At 43.5% G+C, this 18,296-nt stretch overlaps 1 protein-coding gene across 2 annotated transcripts in view; it reads left to right on the forward strand.

Moving 5' to 3' along the window:
• Positions 1-18,296, forward strand: part of FES (FES proto-oncogene, tyrosine kinase) — a 481,567-nt gene that overhangs the window by 410,935 nt on the left and 52,336 nt on the right. The gene's annotated exons all lie outside the window — the stretch shown is intronic.

Below are 18,296 nucleotides of genomic sequence, written 5' to 3' on the forward strand. Positions count from 1 at the left end.
TCTGCTGACTGATCCCTTCTCTTTTCAGCACCAATTTGTTGTGTTGTGGTACTTGATCAGGCGCCAGGACGCCCCTTCGCTGGGGCAGCGGTGCGCCGAATAAAAGTTATTAACATAACATAACATAACATTCTCATGCTCAAGCCTTGGTAGCTTGGTCATGAGCAGGCAAGCTTAATTTAGGAGACAGGTATGTAAAGCATTTAAAAACACCAATTCAGTAAATAATTAAGACACAACACACAATAAAAATACAACATCAATTTATAAAAATAGGAAATATTTTTATCTTTAGAATGACACCAAAATGACAAACAAGATTCTTCCTGGCAATCTGTTACAAGCCACACCAAACGGACCGGCGGATGTAAACCTCACCTTTGCGAGTTCAAGGAGCCTGCTGCCTGCTGTTGCCGCTACAGCTTGCCGGACCCGCTTCGCGGGTCCCGCTGCGCGGTCAGCAGCGACCGCCACATCACTGCAAGGGGATTGGTGTCTGCATTCGACCGGCAGGGCTGCGAGCTTGCAGCGGCGGACTCCAAGGACCAGGAGTCCCCGCGCGCCCGTCACCACCTGGGCTGCTCTCCCTGCCGGCCCCACCCCCATCTGTTCTTATTAAAGCGGCGTCTCTGCACCTCAAAAGCGGATTCTTCCTGGCAATCTGTTACAAGCCACACCAAACGGACCGGCGGATGTAAACCTCACCTTTGCGAGTTCAAGGAGCCTGCTGCTTGCTGTTGCCGCTGCGCGGTCAGCAGCGACCGCCACATCACTGCAAGGGGATTGGTGTCTGCATTCGACCGGCAGGGCTGCGAGCTTGCAGTGGCGGACTCCAAGGACCAGGAGTCCCCGCGCGCCCGTCACCACCTGGGCTGCTCTCCCTGCCGGCCCCACCCCCTCATTCACCAATCACATAGCCACAAAAGAGAAGCAATACACCCGCTGCGCGGGAGGGCGCCGGGAGAAGCCCGGGACAAGGGCGGGACCGTCTGTGGCCGTCCGGGGTCGGACGAGGTTGGGTTGGGCCTAGAGTCCTGGTTAAATCTACATCCTGTTATACTTTATTTAGTTACAGCTTGAGGCTTAACATCATCTCCTAAATATGGCTTTAAGATCTGGTAAACAGCGCTTAGTGCATATACAAACCTCAAAGAGTGTTGTCTCAGGCCCTCTTGATGCCTTTATCACCAGAGCTACAGGAATACTAGAAAAAGAAATAGAACTGGTAGAACACAGATTGTCCCTGGGTTTAGTCACTGGGAAACGCTCTTCTATAGGTGCCTTGGCCCGTGTTAAAAGCCCTTTACCTAATGCAGCGTTCAACTGTATTTCTACCACAGACACAGAAGTGATAGTTCATGTAGATGGTGATGGAGCCACAATACCCACGGCCATTGAAAATATGGAACTGAACCCCGATAATAACCTGACCAGCTTAGAAGTTGATAGCCAAAATATTGAGGACGACGAGAGTAGCACATCTGGCGCATCACAATCAAATGTTCCTACCTTACCCAGTACGCCCGTTCCGCAACAAGATACCACTAACCATATTTCTCGGAAAAGAAAACACGTCTCAAGTCCACAGGGAGAAAAGGTACAAAAACAACCCAAAATGGATCATGTCAATAGGATGAGCTCCTCCCACTCCCAGACCAACCAAGAACCCCCAATAGTGTACTGTCCCTCATTAGCCCACTCTGGGTCTTCTAACCCCTGTCCAACTTGTTTTAGCAGCGACAATGTCTTGTTGGCCAAAATGGAGACAATGTTTAAAACCTTATTGCTCCCGGTCTTAGAAAGAACCAGGATAATGTCTGCTAAAATAGATGTTTTGGAAGCAGCCGTCAATATCAACATGGACCTTTTGCAAAAACTAACAACTTCTGGTATTAAGACAGGGGGCTTTAATTCCACTGGGGGTGCTAATCAAAAAGGGGGGACAACCACAACACTCCCCCCAGGGACATCAACTACCCACAATAATAAGAAGCCACTAACAGGGGCAAAATCAGCAGCTGCCACATCGACTACTGTCAGCAGTGCCCCTACTAAAGAAATACCAAAGGTCAAACACCCATTGGCTGCCAATAACGCGCCAGTGAAACAACATCTAGCGAATGGCACGCTAAATCAATTAATAATACCTCAGTGCAAACTCCAATGACGGGTAAGGAGAAGAAAACTCCCCATCCAGATAGGAATCAGAGGACACTTAACAGAAACACACGACATCCTCCCAGAGTTAACCTACCCCCTGAAGCGTCACAATACACCATCGTCCTAACTGGGGTGGCCCCTCTAAGAGAGGGCATTAAAGAGTCTCAAGGGGACCTGCGGAACAAGGTCATATTCTGGCTAAACAAACATCGTCCACTCCCTCCGTCATCCCCCACTGAAATCCTCTATGTAAGGAGAGTTGATTGGGTAGGCAAGGGCGAAAAAGACCTGGAAGGGGATTGTATTTTGATTTCATTTAAAGACCCCTGGGTGGTGGATAGAATCCAAAGGAAAGCTAGATTCGCCCGTCTTGGTGATGTTCAGACCTTGCACCTTGGTTACTTCTACCCCCACACGTACCTTAATTATCCAATGGGCCCCAACCATTGGAAATCTAGAGGGGGGAGGCCCCGAGAGCCCACAGCCCCCTACCCCCCACAGTACCCCCCTCTCTTTAACCACTTCGAGGTACTATCAGATCTAGAATGGGTTGATTGACTACGTGCACAGACCCCGTCACCAAATCTAGTTACAGCGAATGGGGAAGGAGTGCATAACCCATTCACTCCTACCTCGGAAATAAAAAAGGACCAACAGTCTTTGTTCCATAACAAAACCAGAATACAGGGGGGGCTAGTCGGGGATGAGGCCTCCATTTCTAATGTAGAAGAAATCAGATTAACAAGTGCTTGCTCACCGAGTCCCCTTTCCCCCTCCATTGTCAGCAACAATCTTGCAGAAACAGATGCATTAACATCACACATTGTGTCTTGGAATGTTGCCGGAGCCAAGACACGTCTGGTTTCTGAGGACTGGTTGGAGTTCATAGGTAAACATGAGGTTGTGCTTCTGCAAGAAACCTGGCCACAGCTCTGTTTTATATGGTTGGATTCATAAACTTTTTTAAACCAGCAATAAAAGGTACTAAAGGGCGGGCGTCAGGGGGACTGACCATATGGGCAAAACAGGCCTGGTGTTACTCAGTTTCCGAATTGTATGTGGATAACCCCGATATATTGGCTATAAGGCTGAGTAAGGCAGGGGGGCAGGATATGCTTATTATCAACATATATTCTAGAGGCCTCCCTGGTGGACGATGCCCCAAGCTGATAGGCGCCCTAGATACACTACTAACGGGCTGGAATAAAGGCACATTTATTATGTTAGCAGGTGACATTAACTGTACAATTGAGCCATTGTACCTGCCGGAGGATAATTGGGGGTTTGCAGAAGATGCTACATGGAAAATCCCAGAACTTTCTAACAAAATACCAGTTAAAGCAACGGAGGCTGCCCTGAATTGGACTGCTTTTTGCCTTACTTGGGGATTAAGGGCCGTAAACGGTCGTACCAAATCGGACATTGGAGCCAACTTCACCTTTGACAATGGCGTGAGAAAGAGTCGTATTGACTACATTTTCATAAAAATGGAATATTGGAGCCTAATTGTTGATATGGAAATTGTTATGCGTCCGGAAAGTGACCACAACCCACTGTCCCTGAATCTCAAAATGCATGATCTGACAAGTTTAGCGGAACCAGATCCTAGGGGACAAGGGGTTGTAACCATATCAAACGACCGGAGGAGACTGAAATGGTCAGCCATATCAAATGATGTAGTGATACAGGCCAACATAGAAAATGTGGTGAAGAATGCTTTAAATAACATGAGGTCTGTTGTTGTTGAAAGGGGCCAAAGCGAATTAGATAAGATTATGGGCATACATGATAAATGTTTCTCTGAGCTTAAAAACCTTCTCTCAAAACCGTGTAAGTCAAGCACCGGGCATTTGAATGCCCCAAGAGCAAAATGGTATAACAGAGAGTGTAGAGAGGCCCATAGTTATCTAATAGAGAAAGTCGAATCTAGAGACCTGAGTGCAGTAAAGGTGGCTAGGCAAAGGTACAAAAGAGTTCAATGGGAAGCAAAGAGGGAATGGGAAGATGATTTTTGGGCGGACCTTCTGGACGCCAGTAAATCTAATAACCAGACCAAATTCTGGGATATTGTTAAATGTGGAAAGGATGGTGACTTCCGTACTCCATCTAACCATGTATCCCCGGAAGTCTGGATAAATCATTATTCTTCCCAATTTTGCCCAGAGGTTGTTGACCCTATGTCCACACCAAACTTGTTACACGCAATACCCCCTGGCAATGTGACTATGTCCTTTACAGAAACGGAAACAGAGATCGCACTAGGCTTAACAAAGCGGGGGAAAGCTCCTGGGTTGGATCAAATCCCAGCAGACCTATTTAAAGCAAACATAGGCCTTTGGGTACCTTATTTAACAAGCATAGCTAACGCCATAGCGAGAGGTGCCCGTATCCCCAAGACATGGAAGGGGGCGGAGATCCTCCCTATACATAAAAAGGGAGATAGATCAAACCCAGGGAACTATCGCCCGATCAGTTTAATTGACTGCTTTCAAAAAGTTTTTGCTCGCATGATCCTGGCGAGGGTACATGGGTGGATGGAACTCGAAGTAATACTGTCCCCATTACAGGCGGGCTTTAGATCTGGTACAAGTACCATTGACCAGGTTCTACGGTTCTGTATGATCTTTTGGAAGGTCATCATACTTGGTGGTGGCACCATCTTTGCTGCCTTCATAGATTTGAAATCAGCTTTTGATTTGGTGCCGAGGGGAAAACTATGGCAGGTATTAAGGGACTTAGGAATGCCGGGGGAACTGATTGAGATGATCATTAGACTACATGAAGACAATTTTGCTAGGGTAAGATGGGGTGCACAAGGGCAATTCACGGACTCGTTTCCGGTCTCACGAGGAGTCCGCCAGGGGTGCGTTCTCGCCCCCGCCCTCTTCTTACTCTTTATTGGCCAGGTAGTCAAATTCTTTAGGCCCATTAACACCGATGCACCATCACTGGCGGGGACTAAATTCCCAATGTTGATCTTTGCTGACGACACCCTCCTCCTATCAAAGACCAGGGGAGGTTTACAGCGAGCTTTAAATCACTTTGAGGATTATTGTAATAAAAATGACCTTCAGATAAATGTGGGAAAAACTAAGTTTATGGTTTTTTCCAGGAAAAAAACAATACGTAGTAGTGTACAACTAAACAGGGTTAACCTGGAACAAGTCGACACGATGACGTACCAGGGGGTCACTCTGGATTGCCGGCTGTCCTGGAAAGCACAAATAGAGACCCAACAGCTAAAACTTGCCCAACTGACTGGATGTCTCTTGCGTGAGCAAAAGAAATCCATCACGAAAAGGGTCGTCCCCGCCCTACAAATATATGATGCTAAAATTAATGCTGCCACACTCTATGGGGCAGAGTTATGGGGTTTCTTGGACCTTTCGAGTCTATACAGAATCCAGTGTAGATTTCTTCGTAACCTGGTAGGGTTGCCCCAATCAACCCCACAGATCCCACTTTGCCACGATATGGGTTGTCTTCCAATAACGGACATGGCAAGATACAGAGTAGTGTCCACCTGGAGGCGCTTATGGACTTCGGAGGATTTGGCACTTTTTGCAAAGGAGCTATCCGAGGTGAAGGCTATGGGGGGTTCGGAGCGAATTCCATGGCTTCGCTCGGTGAAAAAGAGCCTATGTGATATGGGCTTGAGTCACCTGTGGGTCTCCCCAGGCACTAACAACTTCCCCTCGAAAAAGGAATTTAAGGGTTTATTTTGGGCCTCAACCCGCCTTTCTTTGGCACACGCCTCTAGTTCTGAAGGCCTGACGGGGCGCTTCCTAAGCTTTAAATTGGACCCTGCCCGTGAGACATACTGGGACCTTATTACCAGGCCAATGGATAAAAAATTGTACCATCAATTTCGGGTGGGCTCATTACCCTTGAATTCCTTTACCTCATCCTGGGACAAAACCTCCTCAAATCTTTGCAGTTGTTGCCCTGGATGCAAGGAAACTGAGGGCCACTTTCTGTTCGCCTGTCCTCAATATAGAGAACCCCGTTCCAAATGGTTAAAACCCATCTTCAAACGCTTGACATGTAGATAATCCTCAGACGCAATATGGGCCTTAAAAACAAACACCTCTGATTTTACTGTGACATGTTTGGCCAAGTATTTAGGTTGGGCATGGGCAATCAGAGCTAGAAGGAATCTAACTGCCCCATGATCACAATGTGTAATGTGCAAAGTGTTTTTGTGCATATGTCAATCCCACTTCAAGATTAGTCTTTTTTAATGTCTTGTTTCTCCTACAAATGTTTAATAACTTTTTTAATTGTGTACTTTATCCCTATTGCATATTTGATAATACATTGACACCGATTTTTTAATAAGATTTTGTATAATGTGGAGTTTTTTGAATTGTTTATGATTGTTTTGTCAAATTTGTCTTTTATGATTTTATCATCGAAATAAAGACATTAAAACCTGAAACCTGACAAACATCCACTGTAGGGAACTGGTGATATGATTTTTTTAAAGAGTTTGCACTATATAGCACTTAGAAACCAATAGAGCCACATTGGGACATCTGGTTGCGCTTGACCAAGACAAAATTTAGATTTTTCACAGCCTTGTGGGTGGAAAATCTGGATTTTATTAAGAACACAGAGGCTAGGATTATGCAAATCTCCTTCATTGCACAGCTCACAGCAACAAAAATGAAGAGATCTAGAACTTCAAAACATCCTATCATAGTATATAGTCCATGTGCATATAGTCTTCTACCTTCTTTGTGCAGCGAACAAGATAACTTTTAACAATTAATCTTCAAAATTCCAGTGAAGTCGTCCATACATTCTTTTAAATAAGGAATCTGTAAGAGAAAAAACAACATCCACTTTAGTTAAATTCCCAGAGTGGGATTATAAGTGGAGGGATAATTTTAGCCTCTGTGTCCCTAATGAAATCCAGATTCTCTGCCTAGTAGGCTGTGAAAAATCTAAATGTTATGGCATGACACGGAGGCCAACATTATGCAAGTTTAAAGTGTTTTCAACACATTCTCAATACCATTTGTTACTGGTTTAAAATAACAGCTTTGAAATTACAGTAATTTGACCAGTCAACAGCCCTACGAATGTCTTGCTGGCCACCACCTAGAAGAAAAGCTTTGGAAGCTGAGGCCCCTCTAAGAGAGTGTGCACCAAAAATGGAAATATCAATTCCAGTCTCTTTCATAACTTCCTTAGCCAATCTTGCTAAAAGGGAGAGGAAACCTCTATAAGAAGAGTCCTATGAGATATTAATAGTTGCTCAGCAATTCCTCTTAACCTTAAGGTTCTTCTTTCATACTCCAACAAACACTTCACTACACACAAGCACACAAGCTTTCATTCTGTGGAAAAAATGGGTAGAAAACAGAAGTTGACATTATTTTAGTTCTTTTTTTATAGGAAGACACAAACTTCCTCAGGTTGGTAAGCCCTACTGATGATATCTAAGGCTTTAACATCTCACGTTTGCCTGAAGGAGACAAGACACAATAAAACAGTGAGGTTATGGGATAGTTTATTTATTGAGCATGTAGTATTCTCTGCTCAATTAATAATTACTCTAAGAACATCCCATAAGGCAGAATATTTGGGCAAAGGTGGATTTAAAACACTCTGTTGTATTTAGCTTCTATTTACAACACGCTCAGAATTCTGGGCGCCTGGCACAAGGAAAGCTTATAGATTGGCTTGTCGTAAATGGGTTTGTTGGTGCTTTCGATGGAACTACAAACCCATTTCAGCTGATCTAGTTCAAGTTATCAAGTTCTTATCTGAAATGTTTGCATCAGGCCTGGCTCATCGAACTGTTAATGTCTACAGTTTAACCATTGCAGCAGGGCACTGCTTGGTAGAAAGGTACCTCGGTAGGTCAAAACCTCCTGTTAACTAAAAAACTAATGAGGAGTATGATTGAAATGAAATGAAAGTGGGTTTTATAGAGCGCATTACTACCCGAAGGCCTCGTAGCGCTAAGGTTGCTTATCTCCCAGAAGTAAGCAACCTTAGCGCTACGAGGCCTTCGGGTAGTAATGCTCTCTATAAAACCCACTTTCATTTCACTCATACTCCTCATTAGTTTTTAGTTAACAGGAGGTTTTGACCTACCGAGGTACCTTTCTACCAAGCAGTACCCTGCTGCAATGGTTAAACTGTAGACATTAACAGTTCGTTTAGCCAGGCCTGATGCAAACATTTCAGATAAGAAGTTGATAACTTGAACTAGATCAGCTGAAATGGGTTTGTAGTTCCATCGAAAGCACCAACAAACCCATTTACGACAAGCCAATCTATAAGCTTTCCTTGTGCCAGGCGCCCAGAATTCTGATATCAGTCTGGAAGCGCTCTCGAAAAGTCCTGGGAGCTGCCACTGTCTCCTGAAATCCTCCATGCCATCAGTGACAGAAGGCCCTGAAGTACAAGAGGGTGACATTTCCTCGAAGGTAGGTACAAGGATTGGAAAATCTACACTCATCTCCATCAGGATTGGAAACCATGCCTGGGATCTCCAGAGGGAAGTTATTGCTACTACTATTTCCTTGTTCCTCCAAACTTGTAGTCAAAGTCGTGGGAGCATGGCAAAGGAGGGAAGGCATAGGGACTTAAACCATACCAATTCTGAAGGAATGCATCTACTCTCAAGGCCTGAGGGTCCGGCCTCCAGCTGAAAAATGTGAGTAGTTGAGTGTTGACTCTGTCTGCAAACAGATCTAATCCGAAAGGGTCGCCATATTGACTGAATGGTCACAACAACTTCCAAGTCTACTTTCCAGTTGCTTGAATTCAGCTTATCTTTTTGGTGTCCATAAAACTTGGGTCTGCAAATGGTATACCCTTGCTTTACCCTTAACTCTCTACATTATAACATTTACCAATTCCCTCAACCTCAACAACCACTTAGCAAGCATTGGCAAAGGAAATTGGTTTGGCATTAATTAATTTAATTTGATTTGCGTGTTTATATAGCGCTAGAATCACTCCCGGGGGAGTATCTCCGCGCTTCGACCGCTGCGAAACCCTTCCTGGCTTCCCTGAGAGATGGTCCCTTAATGGGTATCTCCAGGGTGAGACCAGGCATCCCCGGCGGTCTGGTGGGGCCGTTAGTGAGGATGAGGCGAGCTAATGCACAGAGTTGCCGAGTGTGATCGCTGATCAGAGTGGGCACCGAGGCGAGAGAATTATCGAGTCCGCTGACCCTGGTCCAGAAACCTGCCGCGCCGGGAATCGAACCCTGGTCCCGGGCCGTCCTCTGCTCTCGGGTCTGCCGCCTCTAACCAATGAGCCACACTACCTCACTCACACCAGACTTTTGGCAATTCTTTTTTTGTCATGGTTTTTGCAAAGTGTTATTTTTCTGGAAGCTTCCAGGCTCTTGTCAACTCTAAAAAAAATTTTTTAAAAACATTGTCTAAAGGCAAAAATATTTTTGGGTTTCAGAAAAGTACTCATTACCACAATACGACCTGAGACTGAAGTGAACTACTTTATGTGTGGTTTGCTGTTTGTGAAAGGGCACATTCCTTAATTCATACTGAAATAAGTCACTCGCTGAAGTGGCCTGACACATTGCTCTTGGATACATGCTGGAGTGGGTGGAAGAAAAATGTGAAAAAGCAATTACAGACTAATGGATGAAGTCTGGCAGAAACCCCTATATATACCTATGAACTACATACCTTTAGTAAAATCAAAAGGTCTTGTTTAACACTGATCTAAAAAAGTTAGTCTGTCTGGAATTGGCTGCCAGCCTTTTGACTTTGAGAAAGAAGGCAAGGAAGGAAGAAAGACAAAAAGGAAAGAAGGATAGCAAAAAAGATGGTAAGAAGGCATGGAGAAGGGACGGACATTAAAAAAAGGAGGAAGGCAAAAAGAAGGGAGACAGAAAGGAAAGCAAAAAAGGAAAAAAGGGAACAAAAAGGAACAAGAAAGACGGCAATGAAGAAAGAAGGATTGAAAGCAAGAAAGGAACAAACAAGGAAAGAAGAGAAGAAAGGAAGAAGGAAAAAAGGCAAGAAAGAAAGAAGGAAAATATAGGGTAAAAAGAAACAGTAGTAGAAAAGAAGGCAAAAAGAAAGAAAGATAAATAGAAATGAGGCAAGAAAGAAAAGATAAAAAAGGAAAAAACAAAGGAAGAAATAAGACAAAAAGAAAGAAGCAAAATGAAAAAAGAAGGAAAGCAAAAAAGAAGATGAAAGAAAAAAAGCAGGCAAAAAAGAAAGATTGAAGGAAAGAAAGCAAGAAAGAACAGGCAAGAAAGAAAGGACTGAAATAAGGTAAAAAGGCAAAAACTAAAGAAGGAAAAACAAAGAAGGCAAGAAAGAAGGAAGGAATGAAAAGGAAAAGAAGGCAAAAAAGAAGGCAGAATAGAAAGAGAAAATGGAAAGAAGGTAGAAAAGGGACAGGAAAAAAGAAAGGAAAGAATGCTAAAAAGAAAGAAGGAATGAGAAAGAAAAGGAAGAAAGGAAAGGAAAAGGATAGAAAGCAAAAGACAACGAAAAGAGGAAATAAGGTAAAAAAGAAAGAAGGGAGAAATTAAAGTCAAAAAAGGCCAAAAAGAAAAAAAAAGGCATGAAAGACAGATAGAATAATGAAAAAAGGCAAGAAAGAAAGAACAAAAGTAGGAAGGTGGGCAAAAAAGAAAAAAGGTAAAAAAGAAAGAAAAAAAGAAAAGTAGGCACCAATAAAGGAAACAGCCAAGGAAAGAGGGTGAAAAAAAGAAGGTAATAAAGAAAGAAAGCAAAAAAGAAAGATGGAAACCGGTAATGAGGTAAAGAAAGAAGACAAGAAATAAAGACTGAAAGAAGGCTAAAAAGAAAGAAGAAGGACAGAAGGAGATAAAGAAAGAAGGAAAGAAAGAGGGTTCACAGTATAAATTAGTAGATACTAATACCCAAATTACATCCCACCTATGTTTAGATAAAAGTGTTACAAGTGTGCTGTATATTAAACAGGATAAAGTTTGGCTTTCTTCCTGGTAAAAGTGTATTAAAGTCCTATTGGTGAAACTAAGTTCAGGCAATAACTACAGTTGGATAAAATCCACTGCAAAAGGAATTTACAACAGTATTCCGGGAGACAGAAAGTGATAAAACTGGAATGTGCCCTTTGCACACTTCAAAGGCATCCTGCTATCACATCAGGCAACACTGAAGAAATAATAAAGTAACAACAAAAACACTGCCACTAAAGCAAAATGTGTATGACACAACAACAGACCAATGGATGATGAGAGGCAGATGAAAGCTCCTTTAAATACATTATGCATATTCAGTCAGTCAAAATACACTTTATTCGGTTTATAAAAACCATAAAAGGCCATATAATTACATACAAGATTAAAAATCGACAATTCATTAATATACAAAGTCAGTGCTGAGCCCAAATAAACCAATATACAACATATTTACACAAGTTTAAAATCAGTAAAAACGATACCATGATTAATGTAAAGCATTCGATGAGACATGTTTGTTCTTAATTCTAAATGCTGCCGATCAGAAACTTGCAAAATATTAATGCATAGGAACTGGTCCAGGAGGAACATGGCGGCAGGCTGACGTCTGCCGTGGGAGCTCCAGAACGGGAGGTGGTTTCCCCGAAGAGAGGGCTGCGATAAAGGCTCTAAAACGTTGAGGACAGAGCGGATGATTTAATAGTTCGTTGTGAGGCAGTTTTTTCGATGAGGCGTTCGTTTTATTTTTGATTCTACCCTTCACATACGGAGAAACGAGCAAGAGGCGGCATCCGCACCCCTTCTGAACACACCCGGCAATAGGACCCAGGAGAGACGGAGACGGAGTCAGGACGCGAAGGAAGCCGGCGGGTGAGGTAGTCGAAAAACGCTCTCGGCGGTGTGATATGAGCGTGTTTAGGCTCCTTCCCATATCCGAGCTCGGACTCACGGTGGAAAAGGAAGCCCGAAAGGCAGCTGGTGAAGCGACAGGAGCAGGTATCGCCCCGTCGAAGGAGAGGAGGTATTCCGGCGGTACAGTGCGGGGTCCGGGTGACTGGGCTTGTGCTTGGGGGCATGCTAGGCGGCTGCTGGCAAGAGTAAGCCTCAGCTCGCCATTAATTAACAATTTATTCTACCGCGCACTGTCTAAGGAGGGAGATAAGGAGGGGGGTCAAGTGTTTAAGCACCCGGGGGGTATTGTTGTGCTAAAACTGTGCAGTGGAGGGATATTATGTGAGTTGCAGAGTTTGTCACGGGACAAGGGTATGGACTTAGGAGCAAGCCCTGCCTCAGTGAATTCACACACATATCCTCAGCAAGAAGAAGAGATAGTTGTTCTCTCGGAGAGCCTGGTTGGGGAGGAGCATAAGAATAAGACTATAAATGAGGATAGGGGAAGGAATAAGGAGCCTTTTAACGCACCCCCCGTCCCACCGGCCAGGAACAGGTATCAGCTGAGGTCGAGACTTGCGCTACAGAAGACAGAAGTTGAGGTCCCTTGCACTGCTAAGGCAGGAGCCATCCCAATCTCCCCGATAGAAAGAAGGAGGGACAGGAGGAGTAATATCGCGGGGGAAGTTAACAAGCAAAAGCAGAAGCCCCTGAAGGTGCGCGGGACAGTGCCAAAGCCCACCCCTTCCTTAAAGGCCTATTTTAGAATTATGGAGAAGGTGGTTGATACTACAACAGGGGGGGGAGCAAGAAACTACCCGGGGTGGGACTTACAGCTAATACAGTCGATACCCTGAGTGTTCCTTTCCCAAGCCCCTCCGGCTCCCCTGGCCCACCCAGTCACCCTCCGTCAGAAGGCCCGAAAGGAACAGTCGCCCCGAGTGCCTGCAGTCTACCTAATCATACTTCTCCCAACATACCAGGTGTTTCCTTCACAGTTCCTCTCAAAAATAGTTATACGGTGTTGGCAGAGTTAGAGGATGCCGTAAGTCTGGAAAGGTTGGAGGAAGAGCTAGTGCAAGTAGAAGAAGATAGAATAGAGGGAATACCCACAGGACAGAAGTCATCGCAAGTAGCTCAAGCTAGTCCCTTGCCTCCTGTAAGAACGCTGTCAACAACCCCGATGCAGGCTTGTCACAGGTTGGGGCTCAACTTTTAAGTCTTAGAGAGGACCTTTTGACAAAACTTGATCAGAAATTTGATACATTCGAGGCTAACCAAAAAATCATTCATGACCAGTGTGCCAGCTTAGAATAAAAATTGGTGGATGTTAGCAAACGCACAGAGGTGCTTGAGGAAGAAGTTAGTCTGTTAACGGGGGCTTCAAAAAGACATGACAGGGACATTGAGACACTAAGAGTACAAAATAGGGCTCTACATATGGACGTGGAAAGACTTGAAATTCACTCAAGAAGGAATAATTTGAAATTCTTGAAAATACCGGAAGGGATGGAAAATGGGGATGTCAAGGCCCTCATTTGCAAAATTCTTAGAGAGGGTGTCCTTAAGGATAGTCCAGAAATAGACCTTGAGGGCGAGATACAAAGAGCCCACAGAGATCCTTTTAGGCAGCGTCCAGGGAGGTCAGGTCAAAGAAAGATCTTGGTGAATTTTCTGTCCTTTTCAGTCAAGGAATTAATCCTGAGTAGAGCTCTGCAGGAAAAATCCCTACAATTCGGTTCAGCTAACTATTTGATCCGATCTGATGTGGGGAAGGTAACAGCACAGAGGCAGTGGGAGTTGGGGAGCCGAATGCCTGAGCTGAGGAGTTTAGGGGCGCAGGTGCAGATGAAGTTCCCTGCTTTTTTGAGAGTGGTTTGGAAAAACAAGACACACAACTTTACCTCAGCCCAAGATGTTGACTCCTTTCTCATTTTGATGCAAGAGAATACGCTTTAGTAAAAGATACTAAATTGGTAAAATGTAGAAAGACGTAGGAAACCCCGGGGGGTAGAGATTATAATCAGCTAGAAATATAGTTCAGAATTTAAGTAACACATGTATTAAGGTGAACAATGGGGTGTGTGGGGGGTTAATGGGTGTAAGTAGTTTATTGAGAGTGAAGAAAAAAAAAAGGGAAAAAAAATATACATGAAGGGAAAATATAATTTTGAAAAAAAAAAGAAGAAAAAAAATAAAAAATAAAAAAAAATGAATGACCTCTTTCTATTTTTGGGGAAAGGGAAAGAAAAGAGAAAAAAAAAAAAGGAAAAAGGGCCAAACAGCCGAATCTGAATATAACCTGTCGGTTAGACGGTTAGACGGTTGGGTGATTATAGTAGGGTAGGACGATTAGCAAGATTATCCTTTTTTTTTTTTTTGTACCTTTTCATTGGTCAACTAATAAATTAATTTCTTCAGCTTTTGTCGTATTCACAAAGTCAAATAAACCACAAGGGTCACCATCCAGGGGTCTGGTGAGCTCCCGACTGGCGACAGGATCGCTGTAGGAGTAAAGGGGGGGGTTCCTCAGGGGAGGGGGGGAGGAGGGTGGGGAGCAGGGGGAAAAAGAAAAAAAAATAATCCTCATATATGTTTGAAAAAGAAACTTGCAACACTAAAAATGATGCGAGTATTGCCCAACATCTGGAGGTAAATAAGTGCTGGCCTGACTTGGATAAAGCCGGCCTCCCTCAAAACAGGTAATAAATATTTCTTCCTTGCGGTAGCATAAAACCCACAGAACATCGTAAAATGCATGGTATCTTGATTAGAAAATTTATCACATCCACAGGGAGGGGCCTCATCTGGTTTTGCCCATGTTTGATAACAACCATAATGAGTAATGAATCAGGTTGAACCTGAATTTTGTCAATAAAAATCTATGTAGGGGTTTAGTGACAATTTTTAGGTACGGTTCCAGAGAGGAGGTGGTGGTTAACGCTAAAAGTGTTCTTACTGAAGGTTTCACTAATTCCTTCTCCTCTCTGTCTAAACATACCCCCTCCAAAAAATGACGCTTAATCCTTTTAACATCCCCTCTCCTGATACTGGACGGTAACAAGAAAAGTTCAAGTCTGGCCAGATATGCAAAGGTATTTTTTAGGTAGTTCAACCAAGGTATTTTCATTGCATGATCCATGGACACAACATCTCACAAGATTGCATGGTTCAGGGTTAATTCTGAATTGAGCCATGTTTTCGCCCAAAATACTAGGGGTGCCAATTTCAGTCTGTCCGAGATGTTTGACAAAACCACCTCCGCATGAATGGAAAAGGTAGGTGTGGATGTAGGGACAGAAAGAAAATGCCTTAAGAGCCCATTTTCTACCCTTTGAATATTATCTTGGGCAACATAACCGCATAAAGCAGACCCATAGTTCGCGATGGGGATACATTTGCTGTTATAAACTTTCAAAAGGGCCTCCATCGACCTGGCCCCTAACCTTTTTGAAAAGCCCATCAGGGCGGACGTAGAACGGGCCTGGGATAAGCTCTTAGCCTTAGTCTGGGGAACCCACGACCCCCTCTGGTCGAACAAGACCCCCATAAAAGGAAAAAATGTAACCCTTGAGACCACCTCCCCTTTACAAGTGAAAGTTTTGGATTTGGGCTTGCTTCTCTGTTGGCCAACTATCATAGAGTGGAATTATGCATATTATTTTGGTAAATCAAAAGGTCTTGGCTAGCACCAGAACTAAAAACAAGGCACACCCAACAATCATAGCAATGTTCAAACCAGGAATCCTGGATTATCCCTGAGTGATCTAACAAAATGCTGCATGAGACGCACTCTGGCCCATCTCAGACAGATCTATAACATGAGCATGCATACTGGCTTTGACAAGTATTATACAATGAGATCACATATCAAGAATTAACTCTTCACACCGACTTCAGGTCCACCAGTAATCGACCCAGAAGGTTTAAGTGATATAATGCTACTCTTTTTCCAGTTGCCTCCAATATCAATGTCAGATGGCATTATACAACTGTAACCTATTGCATACACTATTAAATATAGATACTGCTACATAAAACGAAACAATAATGTTTACAGCGTTATCTTTGTGCTAACTATATTTATTTCAGATCATGCAAAATTTTCCATTTTGCATTGCGTACATTTCACAAATTATTTGCAAGCAGTACACTGGTTCATTAAGAAAATGTTTCATGGGAACTTCAGGACTGCTGCAGAGGACCACTTTGTGCACAAACCAGTCTCCTGCTACTATTTTGAACATCTTTTTTAATTGATACATGCCTTTCCCATGGGATACAGGTATATTCCCTGTAATTTCACATAATCGCCAAGAAAAGTATACATTACAGTGAAACATTGAAATGTAGTACTCCCCTACTGTAAGAGACTAAGGGGCTGTCGCAAATAAAAACAAACCTCACCATAACATCTTGACATGTATATAGTAGCAGAAAGGAACTCATTAATCGGTCCTTATGGTTTTGTTGGAGACCACTGTCTGCCAATATGAACTTCAGATAAACGTGTTGTCTGTTGAAAAAAAGGAAACAAACCAGCCGGGTGTTGCTGCTTCTTACAAAAAGAGAACTGCAGGAATTTCTATAGAGCTTTCTTTGGAAGCACTGATTAAAGCCTGGCCAACCATTTTGGGTCAGAAAGTGAATTGCGGCAAAACTAAAACTCTACGCATGTCTAACCAATAATTATATCAGGTGATCGCTCCTACAGTTGCCCCTCTGTAAGAGAGCCCATACAGTGAAGATAGTAGTTGCACCATATTTCAATAATTTGTTTGGAAAACTTGCTGTGCACATCCAGAAATAAATATATTGAGACGTGCAATCCTTCGTTTGGGTGCTTGTGAATCCACGTCTAAATGTTTCAAGCTACAAGGAGATTGGTACTATGTTGGTCTCACAATAACTTATATGGAATCCCATTAGTTAGCATACCCACACACAGGTGGTAGATCTACTGCCATCATCTCAGAATGCATCATTATGGGCCACGCATGAAAAGCCCCCATGTGGCAAAATGCTACCATCCCATCTAAAGGTGAAAACATCTCTTGGGACTCATAGTCTCAGTGGGCACAGATGTCTTAGGACAGCTTCTTAGGGATAGAACTCGAAAACCACTTCACACTATACTTTACAGGAGCAATATGACCTAAACTACAGCCAGATGTCCAAGAATAACCAGATCACTGGCTGCCTGAAACACAAAATGCTGCACTGCCTCTTTGGACTCTTTACCTTAATTTAACTTATTTGCCTGTTGAGATGAGGACTTCACAAGGAAGTAATATTTGGACTTTATAAAATCATTACTTACAGCTCCTTTTCGAAGCCTTTGGAGGGGGCGCTATGCAAGACATGACAGACAGCAGCCTACCTTGACTTTATGTTGGGATCCATGTGTGCACTCTTGGAACCCCCAGCATTATAATCCATTGGAAGTGTGCATGACAATTTAGTTCCTTCCGAAATGTCCGCATTGATATTTGACACCAGATAAACTTGCATGTGCGGCATTATTAGCAACTCCCATTGGTACTACCACCACTTGGTTCTTTGGTTTTGTCCCAGTTTGGAGTCATACTGTTCCATGATATGGAGAAGATTGATTGGCCCTGGTGACTACTCTCTCACATCCTTGTAAGACTTGCTATTCTAGACGATGGTCCAAGATTCTCCAATCATCAGATAACCATAGCTTTGAGACAGGGGAGCTCCTCTCTTATCTCTTCATGTACTGAGTGGTTTTCCGGAATGTTCCTGTTAGAAACGGGATCCCTGGCTGGCCAGGGCTCACACCAAAGTCAGTCAGAGCCCACCACTCCTAAGTCAGGTCAAGGGAGTTACATGCCAAGATAACCCCTGCTCACCCTCTAGGTAACGTGGCGTTGCAGCAAGGCTAAACTTGGAGGTGGTATGAGTTAAGTATTTGCGCACGCACCCCAGCAACAACACCCAAGGCCCACCACAAAGGAAACTCCACACAAGGTTATATAAAAAATAGCCTTTGTATTATAGTAAAAACACATTAGATAACACACAAACTTTACAATGTGCCAACAGGCACGGGCAGAATTTACAAGGGATTATGTGCAGGACAGGGCCACATGGACCACTGTCAGGGGTAGGCACTTGTTAGAAATAATACTTGTAGATATACACTTAGCACATAAACATATAATGATTAGCACCGAAATAGTACATGTAGCACACAACCAGTAATCACTGGTAAAGAGTAAATACCTCCTACGCAACCCTAAACACTGTAGGAAAATCACGCGGGGAACTAGGA

Source organism: Lissotriton vulgaris, unplaced genomic scaffold (assembly GCF_964263255.1).
Source record: "Lissotriton vulgaris unplaced genomic scaffold, aLisVul1.2 SCAFFOLD_1550, whole genome shotgun sequence".
In the NCBI taxonomy this organism is placed as follows: Eukaryota; Metazoa; Chordata; class Amphibia; order Caudata; family Salamandridae; genus Lissotriton; species Lissotriton vulgaris.